The sequence below is a fragment of the Ursus arctos genome, unplaced genomic scaffold (assembly GCF_023065955.2).
Source record: "Ursus arctos isolate Adak ecotype North America unplaced genomic scaffold, UrsArc2.0 scaffold_9, whole genome shotgun sequence".
NCBI classification, from domain to species: Eukaryota; Metazoa; Chordata; class Mammalia; order Carnivora; family Ursidae; genus Ursus; species Ursus arctos.
The window spans coordinates 76,354,353-76,372,213 of record NW_026623111.1 but is presented as its reverse complement, the minus strand read 5'-3'; positions in this window follow the sequence as shown (position 1 = coordinate 76,372,213).

The window sequence follows — 17,861 nt, the reverse complement described above, 5'->3', positions numbered from 1 at the left end:
TCTATGCTTTAGAAACCCCCAACATTTTAAAATTTCACTTTTTCTCTAAAGGGATTGAGAAAAAAGCAATCATTATTATTTATACTAAAATGAATACACTAAATATTCAACTATTTCCGGTTTCCCTCTAACAATGAAGACAGATATACAGAATTCAATGACTGAATTCATGACTGAAACTCAAAAGTAAATACATGAGGATAAAAAGATAATCAGCATAGATATCCTAAACAAATAATCGAAGATGTAAGAAAAGGCATTCACGCTTTCCTGGAACAATGAAATTTCTGGTTCAGGCATCGATGAAATACACCACAGGGAACATGTGGATTCCACTGCTTTCTGGCCTTCATTGTTTCTAGTGCAAAATCATTTATTAATTGTATGTTGTTTCTTTGTACACGGTGTTTTTTTTTAGTTTTTGGAGACTTTCCTTGTCTTTGTCTTTTAGCAATTTGACTTTGATATAGCCAGGTTTATAGTATTTGTGCTTATCCTACATGGGGATTTGTTGAGTTCCTTGGATCTGTAAATTAATATTACATCAAATGTGGGAAATTTTTGACCCTTATTTCTTCAAATATTTTTTCTAGCCCTTTATCTCTTTTCGTCTGACAGTCACATTACATCTGTGGTGGTATGCTTGCTATTTTCTGAGCCTCTTAATTTTTCTTCCATCTCTTTTTTCCTCCCATTGTTAAGATTGAATAATTTCCATTGACCAATCTTCAAGTTTATTGATTTGCTTTTCTGTCATCTCAAATATGCTATCGGGCTCGTCTAGTAAAATTTCCATTTCGTTACTGTTGTTTTCAATTCTGGAGTCTCCTTTTGGTTCTTTTTTCATGTATTTCTATGTATTTACTCAGATTCCCTGTTTGTTGAGTCACTGGCATCATACTTTAATTCTTTAACATTATTTCCTTTAATTCTTCAAACATAGTTATAACAGCTGCTTTGAAATCTTTTTCTGCTATTTCCAACATCCGGTTTCTCCTATTGACAGTGCCTTTTTGGGGGGTATGAGTCACATTTTTCTGTTTGTTTATATGTCTTGTGAATTTTTGTTGAAAGTTATTTTAGGTAGCATATTGTAGCACATCTGTATTCTGATATTTCTCCTCTGTAAATTTTTATTGCTGTTGCTTATTTTGTTTATATATTAAAAAAAAAAACTTGTCCATTCTAAATATGTCAAAACCAAGAGGAATAAACTTACATGGGCTCTCAGCCAAATGTGGGATAATTTGAGCATCAAAATAAATAACATAAAATCAATAGTATATTATAACACAATAATATAAAGAAATTGATGTTAGGGAAAATACTAAATAAAGGGTGGTGGACACTTCTTTAACAGGAGACTTACAAGAATAATAAGGAATACTAAATAAACTAGAAATAAGTATTGCTATTTTGCAACTACCAATTTAATAAATGATTTAGAAAAAGATTGTGAATGAATGACAAAACCTTTGCTAAATTAAAACAACAATCACATATCTTTATACACATGTTAGAGTGGCTAAATTTTTTAAAAAATGATAGTATCAATTACTGGCAAAGGTATGAAGCAACATGAAATCTCATCTATTGCTTGTTGGAATGCAAAATGGTATAACTACTTTGGGAGATATTTGGCAGTTTCTTATAAAACAAAACATAGTCTTATCATACAATACAGCAATTGCTCATGTATTTATTCAACTGATTTGAAAACTTATGTTTACCAAAATTCTACATGCAAATTTTTACAGCCGTTATCATCAAAAAATGGGAACAGCCAAGATGTCTTTCAAAAGATGAGTGTATAAAAAACCCTGTTATACCTCCATACAATGGAACACAATTTGGTGATGAAGAGGAATGAATATATACAATTATTGAATCACTATGCTGTACACCTGACAGTAATATAATGTCATATGTCAATTATATTTCAATAAAAAAGAGAAATGAATACAACGTGAATGAATCTTAAGTGCACATTGCTAAATGAAAGAAGCCTGTTTGAAAAGGTTATTTGTGATAATATTGCATTTATATGACATTTTGGAAAAGACAACAATATAAAGATAGAAAACACATCAGTGGTTGCCGGGGTTCAGGGAAGATTGAATAGGTGAAGCACAGGGGATTTTATTTTAGGGATGTGAAACTATTCATTGTGTGATGGGATAGTAGTATATGTGACAGTATGAATTTATCAAACTCCTCGAACTTTACAGCCAAAGAGTGAAACTCCATGTACACAGATGTAAATTAGGAGGTGTGTGAGAGAGATCCCAGGATGAAATGAAGATTGTGATAAAACAATCTAATTGTGTTATAAATGCCTGACATCAAGGAAGGAGGTGGAAGGAAAACATTCTGCCCCAAGTGACTTTGGAAACAAGTGGAGACTAAAAGACCGAAAATAAAAGAAACCATACAAAAGCACTGTACTCTAGGTGGTGAATTTGTTTCTCACAGGTTTATAAGTTAGTAAATCTGAAACAATTATACATGTGTACTGAGACTGAACAAATGCATAAGTGGATTATGGATGTTGGGAGCCAGGTTGCTCACTGTTACGGGAAGAGGTTAGAAATAAACAAGGGGGCAATGCCAATACCAGATTAAGTTAGAAACATTGACATGAACTAATGTTTGGCTTACTGTTAATACAAATGGACAGATACAGAAATAATTATAAATATAGATTTATACTCATATTAAAGAATAATTATATATTAATAAAGTATTATAATAATCTGTGTATACATAGATATAATATTTCCAAGCTCTTTACTCTGAAAAATCCTGGAAGCAATGATACTTCAGTAGTAATAAACATCCAGAACTCAGGTCCTGGTTTTTAATAGAAGGAATGAGGATCTCCTTGGAGAAATGGATAATTGTCAGTCTGGAACAGGAAATGTATAAGATGAGCGTGGAGCATCTGGAATACCAGAAAGTAACGAAGGACTTAAAAAACAAACAAATGAAATATGTCAAAGAAACACAACTGAACTTCTCTTGGTGACGAAAGCTGGAATAAAACAACAACAAAATAAGTAATGTAGAACTGGACTATAAATTAAAGCGAAAATAAATACTTTGTGATAATATTGCATTGTCCATACTGATACAAAAAAATGATTGAATAAATATACAAAGTAGGGAGAGGAGAAATAAAAGTAGTTTATGAAGATATTTCTCTCTTCAGAAGATGGAACATAATATCTCTCACCTCTTAAGTGTGAGCTGAATATAGATATTTCTTATCAAAGAATAGATTATGAAAAGAAAGAAAAAGAGTACTTTACAGTAGAGAAACCTGACAAACACTACCGTAGCCACATGATCAGGTTAATATCCAGTGACAGGTCATGTTAGTAGCACGCAACCCTTAATATGATGTGATGCAAGTGGGACTTTATCTCAGTGATTTTCCTTCCCCAAATTCATAATTCCTGTCCAATTATGAGAAAAACATCAGCCTAAACCAAATTGAGAGACATTCTCTAAAATACCTGATTAGTCATCCTCAAAACTGTCAATGTCATCAAAAACAAAGGAAGTCTGAGAAACTGTCACCACCTAGAGAAGCCTAAGGAGACATGATGAATAAATGTAATGCAATATTCTGGATGGGATCCTGGATCCAAAAAATAACATTGGATAAAAATTAAATAATCCATTTAAAGTATGGAGTTTTGTAATAATAGATTAATATTAGTTCATTAGTTGTGATAAATATGTCATTAAATGTCACTAACAGCACAACAATCTGGTTGTAATAAATAAAAGAACTCTGTACCATCCATGAAACTTTTCTGTAAATCTAAAACTATCCTAGAATAAAAAAATATTGAAAAGAAAACACTGGAAAAAAGTTAATGAGGAAAAGGATGTTCACACAGTTCAAATGACCATCTTACAAATTGTTTCTTATTACAAAGGGGAAAGGTACCTTTATTTATTTGGTTGTTTGTAATTTTTTTTGACTAGTTGACACACAATGTTACATTTGTTTCAAGTATACAAGTTGGTGGTTTGATAAGTTTATACATTATGTTATGTTCACCACAAGTGTAGGTACCATCTGTCCCATTGTATAACTATTATAATATCATTGACTATATTCCTTATGCTGTGCCTTTTATTCTGGTGACTTACTCGTTTCATAACTGGGAGCCTGTATCTCCCTTTCCCCTTCACCCCCTTTGCCCAACCTCCCACCCCGATTGCCTCTGGCAACCATGGGTTTGTTCTCTGTATTTATAGGTCTGATTCTGCTCTTTTTTTTTTTTTTTAATTCTGCTCTTTGTTTATCCATTTGTTTGTTTGAGGTTTTTTTTTTTATTCCACTTATGAGTGGAATCATACAGTATTTGTCTTTCTCAGTATGACTTTTTTTCATTTTTTTTTATGATGGAGAAATCTAGATAATAACATTTTGACCAAGTGATCAAGTTTTTCATTGCCAAAGATTGAATAATTATATATCAATACGCCTTATGCCACACGAGACAAATACAACAAATCACTCACTGTTTCTCACTAAAATATTTAACCTGATTTAATCATGAGGCTACCATCCAAGTCCATGTTAAGTAACATTTTGCAAAATAACTAAAATTTCTTGGCTTAGCTAAAACCATTCTTAGCTAGAGGGCTTCAGGTTAAAGTATTCAATTTTTGTTTGTTTGTTTTTACCTAGTACAATGTGTTACCGTGGGGTGATTGGAAAGAGCTTCTTAGAGTAAGTGGCATTAAGGATGCAAATGTAAGGACATCTTGGATAAGATCATACGGGCTGTATGGGATATCAGAATATGTGTTCTGGTCAGTGTTCCTGTACAGGGAGAATGAAAAAAATACAAACTTTTTCTGGGAATTTGGATCGAATAAGTCAGAGATGAGCAGGTGTTCTGTCAGTGATATAAAGATTTAGTATTTGAAGTTTGCCTAATGCTTAAGCTTTGTCTTAACTCTAAATATGACTGTCATCAGAAGCTTTCTTCTACTTCTCAATCTTAGATATAAGAAATATTCAACTATTTTTCTCTGCTCTTATCAGTTGGTATACCCACAGAGAAAGTGTTCATGTAAACAATTTTGTGGCATAAGATTTCTTTTTAAATGGAAGAAGAGATTATTCATCTTTTTTAAAGTAAGAAATCTGGCATAATCACTTTTTAAATATAGGAAATGGTTTTGAGTCCATTTAACAGAGAGATCAGTTATGGAATCCTGGTTGACAAAAAAGTGAAAGCACTATTATTTAACATTATTTTGTGTTGTTATGCAGAGCATGCAGTTTTTGACTCCAAACCATTTTCACTATTTGATCATTAATTTTAGTATCATTGATTACCTTTTTATAACTTCTGTCAAGAGACAAAGGTATAATAAAGTCTGTAAAGGGGCAAAGGTGTAAAGATACCTTCCCACCATCGGGCTTTTTCTTGTTTTGCATTATTGCTGAATTTCAGTAAGTCTGTTAGAAAACCCATACATATTTCATCCATGCTGTAAATAATCCAATCCTGGAAGGTAACAGAAGTTGTATTCTTACCATCAAGCACTGTATCTGTGATACAATGCTTGAAGCCAGTTTTCTTTCTTGTTCCAACTCTGTGATCTTTTTCCTAGTACCTTAGCACTATACATTTCTGGCAGAGCCTCCCTAGAATGGGTTGACTGTGTTATTTGACTTTGCCCTAAGCTTTGTAGGCCCCCTGTGGCTGGTTATAAGAAGCTGTTGGGGAAGGAGAAAAATGTAGTTTGCCAGCTAGTACTGAGGAGAGAAATAACACAGATGCCTTGAGACTCATATTCAATTAACCTCCTCTGCCTCCCAGCATTTTCATGACAAAACTGCTAACTTCTACAAAAGTTATAGTCAATTCAACAAATATTTACAGAGTGCCTACTGTGTGGGGGGCACTTTGCCAACCTAAGGCAAGTAGAAGAAAAGGTAAGGAGGTGACTGATGAAGACAAGGGGAAAGAGTCTTAAAGTCTGAGCTTTGAAATGAAATAAAATGAGTTCAAATATTTTTAAGTTTTCCCTCATTGACTGTGTATAAGCAAGTTAATTTCGGTCATTTTTTTTTTTCCATTTGGATAGGGCTGGAGAATTTTTTTAAAGTAAAATTAAATACACAAAAAATTTTAAAAAATTGAATAAATCAAGTAAAATAAAAAAAATTAAGTAAAATAGAGTGAACAAATGTAATATTTTAAATGATGTGCCTGCTACCTTGCATGTGACTGAAAACAAAAGCGGGATAAACCCAGTTCTGGGAAACAAACCAGAGCTTGGAAAGACAGGTAAAATTTCCTGAGAGGAAGCAAGTCAGATAGGCTGAGCTAGGTAGGGATCAAAAGCCTAGGTTGTCTGGAATAGAAGTATGCATTCACAGGTTAACTACAAGAGTGCCTTGATGGTGTACCAAAACAGATTATAGCAGTCTCTCATGGAATTGCAGTCCAAGAGGGGTCGTCACAAATTTAGTAGAAAATTGTGAGAGAATACAGGATGAAGCAAGTGTCAAAATGAGTTACAAACTACACAGAAAGGGAAGCCTAGAATAATTTATTCCTGCTAAACTGGGTGGGCTAATCAAGGAAGGTTTCTTGGGAGAGACTGAATTGGGCCTTAGGGATAATAGTGGTGGAAGCACAGGCAGACAATGGGAAAGGATGTGATCATGCTTGAGTAAGAGGAGGCAGATAGATAAAAGACAGTAGATTTAGCAAGACGGATGTCTTTGGTGATTAGGAAAGATTAGTTTAATGGGTTAGTGGGGGTGAAAACCTTCATTAGTTTCTAGAGAAAACAAAATGAGGAATTGAAGACATGGACTGCTGACAACTTTTTAAAGAAATTTTGTTATAAAGTTGTGTTATATCCTTTTAGCCTGAAGGATAGCAGAGAAAGATGGCTGTGCAGGGAGAGGAGAGATAAAGTATAGCACACGTATGCTGAGGGTGATAATCAGCTTCTTTGACTTGACTGAGAAGTATGTAGTAGAAATGCTAGATATTCAAGTTGGAGACCAACTTAGCAGTGATGGACGAGAGCTACGATGCTGAATTTTAACTAGAGCAGGACCATTGGAAAAAAAGGCAAATGAAAATGTTGAGATAGAATGAGTAGGGTTGGTAATTGGCTTCAGAGGGAAAGAAAGTGGCAAATATGATGCTGTGGGATTTAGCTTACGCGATTTGGTGGATGCCATTGTTCAGACAGAAAACACAGAAAGTAGGTAGTGATGGGTACCAGCTGAAGTGAATGCCTGATTCACAACAATCCCTAACCTCAGAGCTTAGCTTCATTCCACCTATGTGGGCCGAAAATGTCCAGGTGTCTCTCAATTGACATAGAGTGAGCTGATAACAGGAATTCCCCCGCGATTTTGTAAACCAGAACTAGGGAAGAAGCTCCAGTCAAAGCTTCAGCGCTAGAAGCTTCAAGTATGAGAATCAGAAGGTGTTGATAAGCATCTTCCCTATCCTGTGGAGGATGTGGGTTTTTACTGAACTTAAAAAAACCAGCACCTAAAAAGAAGCAGGGAAGGCAAGTGTATGGACTCTTGACTATGGCTAGCTGGTCACACCCCAGTATCTTTCTAATAAATCCTTCTTTAGCCTAAGTTAATCAAAGTAGAATTTGTATAATCTAAAGTGGACTCATTGATTGAGTAGTAAAATATAATCAGCTAAATTTTTTCAAATATTAAATGTGAGGTCAAAAACATAAGCATAGCTTGGAAATGTATACCAGGAATTCACAAACGAGATCAGAACTGCAGTTTCATGGTTGGAATGTAGATGATGTAGTCAAATTATTAGACAAGGAGATGGCTCAGTTTGTGTGTACCGGCATGGTAGAAATGTTTTTAAATGTGTATATAAAATAGAATGATAGAATATATAAATATGAAGCTGACTAAACCCACAGAAGATAATTTCAAGAAAAGTAATCAGACATAAAGGAGAACAAGGATGTAGTGTCATCAAATGTAATAGGGGGCTAAAAATTTTAGGGAAGCATATGTAGTCAATTGTGTGAGATATTTTCAGAGATTAACTATGAAGATCATTGACACAAAACCACAAGGTTTGATATTTGAGAGGATGATGAGGAACTTTGAGGAAACAATTTTAGTTTAATAGGGGAAAGAGATGGGAACATTATCAGGTTAAGTTCATATGATCGTTGACGAAGAGGAGATAGTAAGGGAGAAGTACTTTTTTAAGTTAAAGGAGGAAGAAAAGTTGTAACTAGAGAGGAGATTCAGAATGGAGCAGAAGGATTTTAAATAGTAATGTTTCTTGAGCATATTTGTTGGTGAAAATAGAAGAGCAGAGGAGAGGGAGAGATTAAAAAGCAAATAATGATGGAGTAAGGAATAGGAATGCCAACACAAGTGTAAGAGTTAATGCTAGAAAGAAGGTGGGTCATATCCTTGTTGAAGGTAAGATACAGGAGTAATGAAAGGCAGATATTTTCAGGTGAAACAATGTGTGTGTGTGTGGGGGGGTTCTGTTTTGAAGACCACAACTAGAAAAGGGATCAATCTAGAAACATGAAAATAAAGACATGGACATAGATCAGCCAAAGTAGTAAATAGGGGGGAAATGTTGCAAATAGGGCAGAGAATTATCCAGGGGATGCTACTTATTTCCTTCGGTAGAAGTCTATCCTTGATTTCCAACTTGTTTTAAACATATAAAACACGCATGGATTGTGCCATAAGAAGATAGGATTAGGAAGAGCAAATACTGGGATTTGCTTTGGGATTTATATCCTGAAAAGGATGACTCTGGTTCTTATAAAGAAAACTTTGATTTCCCACTTGAGAATGAGCCTTTCTAGAATGTTATTTTGGTATATGAATAAGAGCAAAGGATTATGAATTAGCTGGTGAAAGTCTTTCCGTAAGAGAGGATTGATTTTAGAAGAAAAGGGTAGCTTCTACAGGACAGCCAACTTTGTGGGGCCCCACTCTTATAATAAGGAGTTCCAGTAAAGAACCTTCATCCTCCTTTACAATGGAGACTTGTGATGCCAGAAATACTTGCATCAGAGGATTACAAATGAATATGCACGTATATAAAAATACCACCCCTTTACAAGTTATGGATCACCTTCAAGTTTACTGCTGGTTCTTTATTTGAACCCTGCATCAACAGAAAAGCACATTTACTCTGTAGCCTATGACTCTGATACATGGAGACATTGTAATTGCTCCACATTCCTGAGTAATCATTTTCTGATGGGTTTATTGCCACCTCTGCCTTATCAGGGCATGGCACTGTTACGGACCCTGGTGATAAATTACCCTTTAGAGAGGGATAAGACAGTGCCACTTTAACAAGTGCAATAAAGCACTTTTTATATTGGGAGAGTTCAGTGCATTTTCCATTCATCATACACCCTCAGTGATTTTACACAGATTTTACACTGTTGATTAGCTCATTAGTGGGGTTAATTGGATACATTAACTGGCAGAATTACAGCTTGAGTATGAACCAGAGGCTGCAGCATTATAAATGACAGACAAACCACAGACATGCATGGCCAGCCTGAAGGAAGTTCTTTTCTGTGATTAACTTTCATTAGCTTTAATTCTTTCCCCCTCCCCACTCCTGTAATTGACTCCACATGAATATTTACTGTGGATATAAGTGAATAGATGACATTAATACACATTTCCAATACTTCCCTTTTGTAGTTAAGTTTTCTTGAAAAATAGTAAGAAAAAGAGCAATTGAGGAATGTGATGAAAAGAGTCTACAGGAAATTGAGAAATGATTGTCATTTAGAAATTCAATAAATTCTCCTCCTTCAAAAGCTATGTTTTTCCTGACTCCTTTATAACACATAGTGTGAATTAATTGTTTCCCCAGGGACTGCACATCAGTATAATATGGAAATCACAGAAATACAGATTCCTGGACTGTGCCATAAACCTATAAAATACATCCTTCTAAAAGTAGTGCCAGGAATCTTTATAATTAACAAACTGCCCAGCTTATTCTTACACAGTGAGTTTGGCACTGTGGTTAAAATAGCATGTTAGTTTGCACCAAACATCAAGCAACGTGGAGTGTTCAGTTAATTAAACAACTGTAAAGGGCTATATTACCGTTTGAGGAAAGGCCAACAAGACAACTTTTTCTACAGGTCAAATTCTCCAGCAGACTCAGGCTCTAAGTTTGTTGACCTCTCTCTGAGTCTCTTCTCCAATATTTCCTTTAACTTTTTAGTTCTACCAGTTATATTGTCTTGGTGAAATTAAATTTTAGTTTTATTTTTTCTTAGGAAATCTTACTTGTCTTTGTTGAAGTTCTAAGTATAGAGACAATGTATAATTTATTTATGTTTTTGATATGTTGGCTTTCAGATAAGATTGTGGATGGCAGTGGGAAGAGAGCTAGAGTCCAAATGTGGACGTGGGCTCTAGTGGCAACTCTGTTAATCACTCCTTAGACACCTTTAGAAAGTTCCAACTTCTCTGGGCTTCAATTAATTATACTTAAATTAGAAATCAGTCACATCTCATGTATAAGGCTACCAATGAAAACTAAATGAAATTTTTCTTGATTCTATGTGCGTTTGTGAGAATGGTGCAATTCTGGAAAGGACCATCTCCAAAAGAAGGGGAGAGGAGTCTGGCAAATTAGGTAGCTGATTCACAAAGCAGAAGTATAAAAAAGAAGAGCATTTCATATGAACAGCATGTGCAGACTATGTGGGGAGAACAAGGAAGCTGGTAGAAAATGAGAACTGTTGAGAGTTGTAGCTAACTCACTCCTACCTGCTACTTTGCTGGCTTCTGCCAGCAGACATGTATATCTACTGCGGGCTGTGAAGGCAACCACCGAATGGGAAGGCAGAAGATTAAGGATTGATTTGTAGCAGTAAAAAAAGTGCGGGAAGGTCGCCTGGGTGGCTCAGTCAGTTAAACCTCCGCCTTCGGTTGGGGTCATGATCCCAGGGTCCTGGGATCCAGTCCGCGGTGGGCTCCCTGTTCAGCGGGGAGTTTGCTTCTCGGTCTGTCCTTACCCCCTGTTCATAGTCTCTCTCACTCTCAAATAAATTAATAAAACCTTACCAAAAAAAAATGTGCAGAAAAGAATGAGCAGGAAGGAGAAAGAAGAACAGAAAGCTTTGTGTTTAAGTTCTAGTAGGGAAACCCAAGAGGGCCGGGGGGGAGAGGGAGAGAGGGAGATACTGAGAAATCATGTAACATTGGCAGGGAGGGAGAGGAAAAACCGCAGGGAGATCTACTCAAAAATGCATGAAAGCAATTACCAATAAGCTGCTGCATAGTAGGGACTTTGATAAATGAGCTGACTGAGCTGAACCCAAAGGATGCATTTACAATAATTCTAAGTTCTGGAATTCAGTACTTGATTTGCATTCCAAATCATGATAAAACTTACTTACTCCAAAAAATATGTCATAGATTAAATATTGCTATTGCAATTCCACCCTGAAAGGTGAAGGCAGTGCTTTCAGTGGGTCTCCGTGGTCGTGAAGTAAAGCTTTTAAGACACACTGTGAGTTTTGTTAAGAAGATAATGTGATGTATTTAGGTGGCCTAGAACCCAGAAGATAGTAGATCGAACTCCACACATGTCAGTGACTCATATGTTTAAGAAACTTCAGGTATTTGGCATATCATTACTTAGGAAAAAATTATTTGTATAATGTTAGGGAGGAAAAACATTTCCTTCTACTTTTCTAGACCCTTTGGCTGACCTAATAATCAAATTAATACAAAACATATTGACTGGAGAAAAACCATTTTAATTACACATGAACGGGGCCCCATAAGAATCTGAAACCCTAGGAGAATCTATACCATCTTGAGCCAAGGAATGGGACAGGGTCCTGGGGCTTCAAAGGAGTGCGGGGAGAGTAATTCACAGGATGATCAAACAAATGTTTGGTAATTAGTGTTTGTCCTGGCATTCAGATTAAAAAGGTCGCTCAGATAAAAAAGTTACCTCTTATAAGAGCTCTCTTTCTGGGGCAGGCCCCCTATCCAAATTCTTTCATGTAGTTTAAGGGAGAGGTAAAAAATTTTCTTGAATCTGCTCGGTCTCGTTTACCTTCAGCTCAGAAGAGTCCACATATCAAAGTGGCACGTTTTGGGGATACTTGTCCTGAGAACCTTCAACTATTTTGGAAGGGCTGCACTCACTCACTGACTTCTCCTTCTTGGGTTATGTATATATATTTGTTTTAAAATATATTAGTGAGCTCTTGGGTAATAGTGGCTAAAAATATGACAACGCTGTCACTTAAAACTCAAGAAGTAAAAAGTTTCCAAATGTATGCATTTTAAAAATGTTCTCTGTGCAATGAGAATCAAATGAAATGTAACCTATTAAATATGGCTCTTCCTGGACAACTAGGTCTCTTTCTTTTCTGACTTACATAACATGCTGTGTGTGCACCTTATGCGGTACTTATTTTAACTCCTTTATTTACACATGAACCTTATCTTCCTTCCTATCTGATCTACTTCTGAAAGATGGAAATGATGTTTAATAAAATATGCAATAGCCACACAGCTAATCACTGTAATTCTCATAAAACCTATAAAGATCTGTTGAGAACACAGAATGAGACAGACATTGATTGCAGCTTCCTTCAAAGTTTATACACTGAAGTTCAACAGATCTCACAGCTTGGAGCAAAAGTTATGAATATACATTAATATTGGTCTAATTATTTTATATCTTATTGGAGTCTAAAATGACTGAAAATAAGGTCAATAAAACGTATATTTTGAAGGGTATTGAAATAGGGAAATACAATATTTTGTTGAGTATATTGTAGGTTATTCTTGGTCATGCTGAGAAATGAAAATAACTTGTAGGAAAATAGACTAGATATAAACTGAACAATGTATTGAAATGAAATCACAAAGTGAAACAAAATATATGTTTAAATATGCATAGTGTAGGAGGGAATATTGCTTTAATATTGTTCTGGAAAGCAATTGAGAACAAATGAGGGGTGCTAAAGAGCAGAAAAAAGTTGAAAATGTATTTAGAATATAAAGTATCTCATCTTCTTATTTTTCTAGTCACAAATTCTGAAAACCTCATTCTCTGTTTTCCGCAGTGGAAGCTCAAATCTTACACCTCCTGATTTAGACATAGTACCTGGGTCAATCACATCGGCAGGAAGAGCCCCAAATGAGTTGGGGCTGGAAATCCACCGGTTGTTTTACCTGCCATAGAGCCTGGGTGGGCACTCCAGACATGTAAAATCACAGTTATGTTTAGCTACTACATAGATGTGACTTCTTTCAGTTCTTCTTCAGTGCACTCATAACCCATCAAGTCTGGGGCCTACACCTGAATCTCAGGCTGCTCAGGGGGAGCCCTGTCATTGTTAAAATGATCACCAGCCCTCTCTTTCTAAGCCCAGAATCTATCCCATATTCACTTCTCGCTGTTGGCCATGGCGTATCTCCAAACAGCCTAAGTCAATGAGCACCGCGATGAGTACCTCCCTGACCTCATCCTGTCACATCTTGAGATTCTTGCTTCAGTTGGACCCCAATTAAATCAGTGTCAATGTGAAGGCTAAGTCATCACACTCATTTAAATGCTATAATTTGGAGGGAAGTAAGTCAATGAATGACAAATTAGTTAAAATATTGAACATACCGTCTTGCAACTCAACATGTTTACTCCCAAATTATTCATTCCATCCATTCATTTCATTGACCAAATTTTCTGCAAATTAATATAAAACAGTAATATATAAGAATATACCAAGTAGAGTTACCACTGCTTGTAAATATGCATAAACATATCAACATGGTAAAGGATGGTAGCAGATTTCAAGCTGACCAACTGCAATCTGGAATCTGAATCTCATTTTCCAGAGCTGGCTTGCCTTTTGGACAACTCCAGTACCTAGCATAAGGCTGAACCCATACTAGGTACTCTGTAAGTATGTTTTGCAAGGATAAGTATGTCTTCCCAAGCCAGAAGGTTCTAGCAAAGAGAAATTATAAACAGAAATAAAGCAAAAGCCCACAGATCCATATAATAAATGAACAGTTGCAGCTGAATCAGAATCCAAAATGTAGTATTAGTTTCCAAAAGCACAATATGCTGACAATGGAATATTGTATGTGGATTCCTTTTGCCTGGTATACTAGTCAGGGCTCTCCAGAGAAACAGAACCAATAGCATAGAGAAGGAGATTTCTTACGAGGAATTGGCTATGTGATTATAGAGGCTGAGAAGTCCCATGATCTGCTGTCTGCAAACTAGAGACCCAGGAGAGCCAGTAGTGTAATTCAGTTTGAGTCCTGAGCCTTTGAGAAACAGTGCAGCCAATGATGTAAATCTCAGTCCAAGGGCAGAAGATGAGATGAGATGTCCCAGCTTAAGCAATGAGTTAGGTGGGGGAAAAAAAAAAGGATGAATGCCTCCTTCCCTGAACTTTCTGTTCTATTCAGGCCTTCAACAGACTGGATGATGCTTACCCACAATGGGGTAAACAATCTATTTTACTCAGTCCACTGATTCAAATGCATATCTCATCTGGAAACACCCTTACCAGCACACATAGAAATGATTAACCAGTTATCTAGGCATTTCCTCATCTAGTCAAGTTGATATATAAAATTAACTCTCATACCTACTTTAGGTATTTATTTAGTTCGTGTATAGTAATTGAGTAGTTTTGTTATAGTATAGTTTAGATACAGTGCAGTATAGAGTTTAGATACAGTGCAGTATAGAGTTTAGTTATAGTTAGTAAGTGTAGAGTATATGTATGTGTGTGTGTGTGTGTGTGTGTGTGTGTGTGTGTGTGTATTTTCATTACATGCTACATATCTTTGAACTCAGGACAACAAATAGGTTGCATGTTGCTTACCAACTCTGATTTATTAGGAGTGCATGCCCAGAGGATTATACTGTAAAAGATTATGATCCAGGGTTTGGACTCAATAGAAAAGTTTGAAACTCCAGTTTCATTATCTGTTATGGTCTGGAGCTGGGGAAAGCACAATAGCATGTAGGCAGTGTATTCTGATTTCTACACTTCACTGAGACTGCATGCTCGCTATCATTAGTAAAATATTAGATACTGTGATTTTATAATAAATCCCTACCCTTAAGCTGCGTTGAGTTGTAAATATAGCTTGAATCTAAAGGATATTTAATGTCAAAAGCATTTATGATATTGCATATGCAGAAGGCTCAAGTTGTAAATACAAAGTAAATAAGAAACAGTCACTGTTTTCAAAGATTTATAATTTAGTAGGTGTTCTTGGCCGCAAATAGTGAGTACCAGCCTAAAAAGTGTAGAGAGCTTAATACAAACACTATTAAGGAAACGTGGCGTTTGACAGTACTATACCTACTTGCAGTCCTCCGAGACACAGGAATTAGAAAATCCAGAAGAGTTGATAATAACTTGGGGAGTCTTGAGACCGAACAGCCATTTTATGTATTTTCCACACCAGTGTTTTCTTCTAGAATTGAGAATGCCTCTGTCTTTTATTGTTGGCTCTTTGCTGCCCCAGATCATAGTGCTTCTTGAAGGCTGCTAGTGAATGAACAATTTTGTTTCTATTCCCAGGATAACATCTGTAGGAAAACAATTCAGGCAGATATGTTCAGTTATGCAAGCAAATACTATTTTCTTTTTATCTGCAGAAAGTCATTGAGGCGTGATTATGCAGCACCTGCTAAAATGTTATTGGGTGTTTCTTTCCCTGTTAGGAAGATGTGGTTCTGATGACCCTAATTGTATCAGAAAGAAAAAGGGTAGTGATTAGGTGGTCATTGTTTCTCATTGGAAGGCGATTTCTGGTTGAGATTTTTTTATTTTCAGTACAGCTTGTTTATGTAAATGAGAAAAATGCCAAGCTCACGCAAATCCTTGAAATAAAATGACATATATTCAGCATTTCAATCTGAATTTTATCTTTCTCACAATAGATTTTTCTCTACAAAATTCCCAATCAATCTTTCCAACACTTCCATTGTTGTTCTATTTTAATTAAATATCTTTTCAATGAAATTATCATATTTTGCTATGTGAATTAAATTTACCTTTTATTCTGTTGCCTCACTGTGAAAAATACTTTGTTCATTAAAAATATAACTGAGAAATGAATAGTTTTAGCTTTGCATATTATCTCTCTAACTATCTATATGTGTTTTAACCATTTCATAGCCTGTGAATTTAAGTTCTATCATTTGCTTTAGTTGGGACTGCTGATCCCACCTTCATAGCCCTCTGTGATCTCATTTTATATCCAATTGCTATTTCCTTTGATTTCTTGTCTAGACAGGTCAGCCTTCTCATTTTGTTCACACATGCTTACATTGATCTCCTCTTTTCCATCTGGAATCCTCTCTGGGTTGAATATTTTATACTTGGCTCTAGAGTTTCACTTTCCACACTTCTTTACTCTACTCTGTGCACTAGTATGTGACTTGGTGATCACCTAACAGTTAGATTTATTCAATAGAAAATTCCAGTAGGAGATTGGATTGGTGGGTGTGAAGACAGACCTGCCATTGCATTTTAATCCCCAGCTTCTTCTGTTAGCTTATAGTTATCAATGTCTAATTCCTTTACTGTGGGCCAAACTCCAAGTGGGCAGCACCTAGTGTAGCTACAGGTCTTGCCATGTTCAATCCCAGAAAAAGCAGAAGTCACCAGCTATTCCCAATCCATGGGATGCTTCACCTTCTTTCTTGGTGTCTCATAAAAGTGTCCACACAACCATAAAATGTCCATGATTACACTCTTTTTAATCACCTTTTATGAACATGCACATATCTTTCTTGCTGGAACTCTGCTAGATATACCATCTACCCAACTCTAACCAACATCAGCAAAGACTGAGTGGAGAACAAATGAAAAAGTGGAAAGTCTCAATAAAGAAATAGGAGATAGAAAAAAGAAACAAATGGAAACTTTAGAGCTGAAAAATATAATAACCATTAGGAAAACTGGATAAAGAATGTACAGGATCTCTCTTACTACTTCATGTGAATTAACAATTTTTTCAAAATAAAAAATTTAAAATATCTATTTTAGAAGAAGAAAAACATGATTTTACTTTGAAAGTACCAGCATTCAGGATGAAAAATGTCCCCAAATAACTTTTTTCCTTTTTTTTTTTTTTGGCCTCTTAAAATCACCTTATTGGGGGTATAATTGATACACAAAAACCTACTTATATTTCATATATACAATTTGATGACTTGGGTCATTTGCATACACCCAGGAGACTAGCACCACAATCAAAGTAATAAACATATCTGTTACCTCACGAAGTTCCTGCATGCTTCTTTTTTTATATACATAAATGCTTTATTTTTTAATTTTTTTAAATTTTATTTTATTATTATATGTTAGTCACCATACAGTACATCATTAGTTTTTGATATAGTGTTCCATGATTCATTGTTTGTGTATAACACCGAGTGCTCCACGCAATATGTGCCCTCCTTAATACCCATCACCGGGCCCATCTCCCCACTCCCCCACTCTCTGAAACTCTCAGTTTGTTTCTCAGAGTCCATAGTCTCCCCCTCTGATTTCCCCCCTTCATTTTTCCCTTCCTTCTCCTAATGTCTTCCATGCTATTCTTTATGTTCCATATATAAGTGAAACCATGTGATAATTGTCTTTCTCTGCTTGACTTATTTCACTTAGCATAATCCCCTCCAGTTCCATCCATGTTTATGCAAATGGTGGGTAATCATCCTTTCTGATGGCTGAGTAATATTCCACTGTATATATGGACCACATCTTCTTTATCCACTGGTCTGTTGAAGGGCATCTCGGCTCCTTCCACAGTT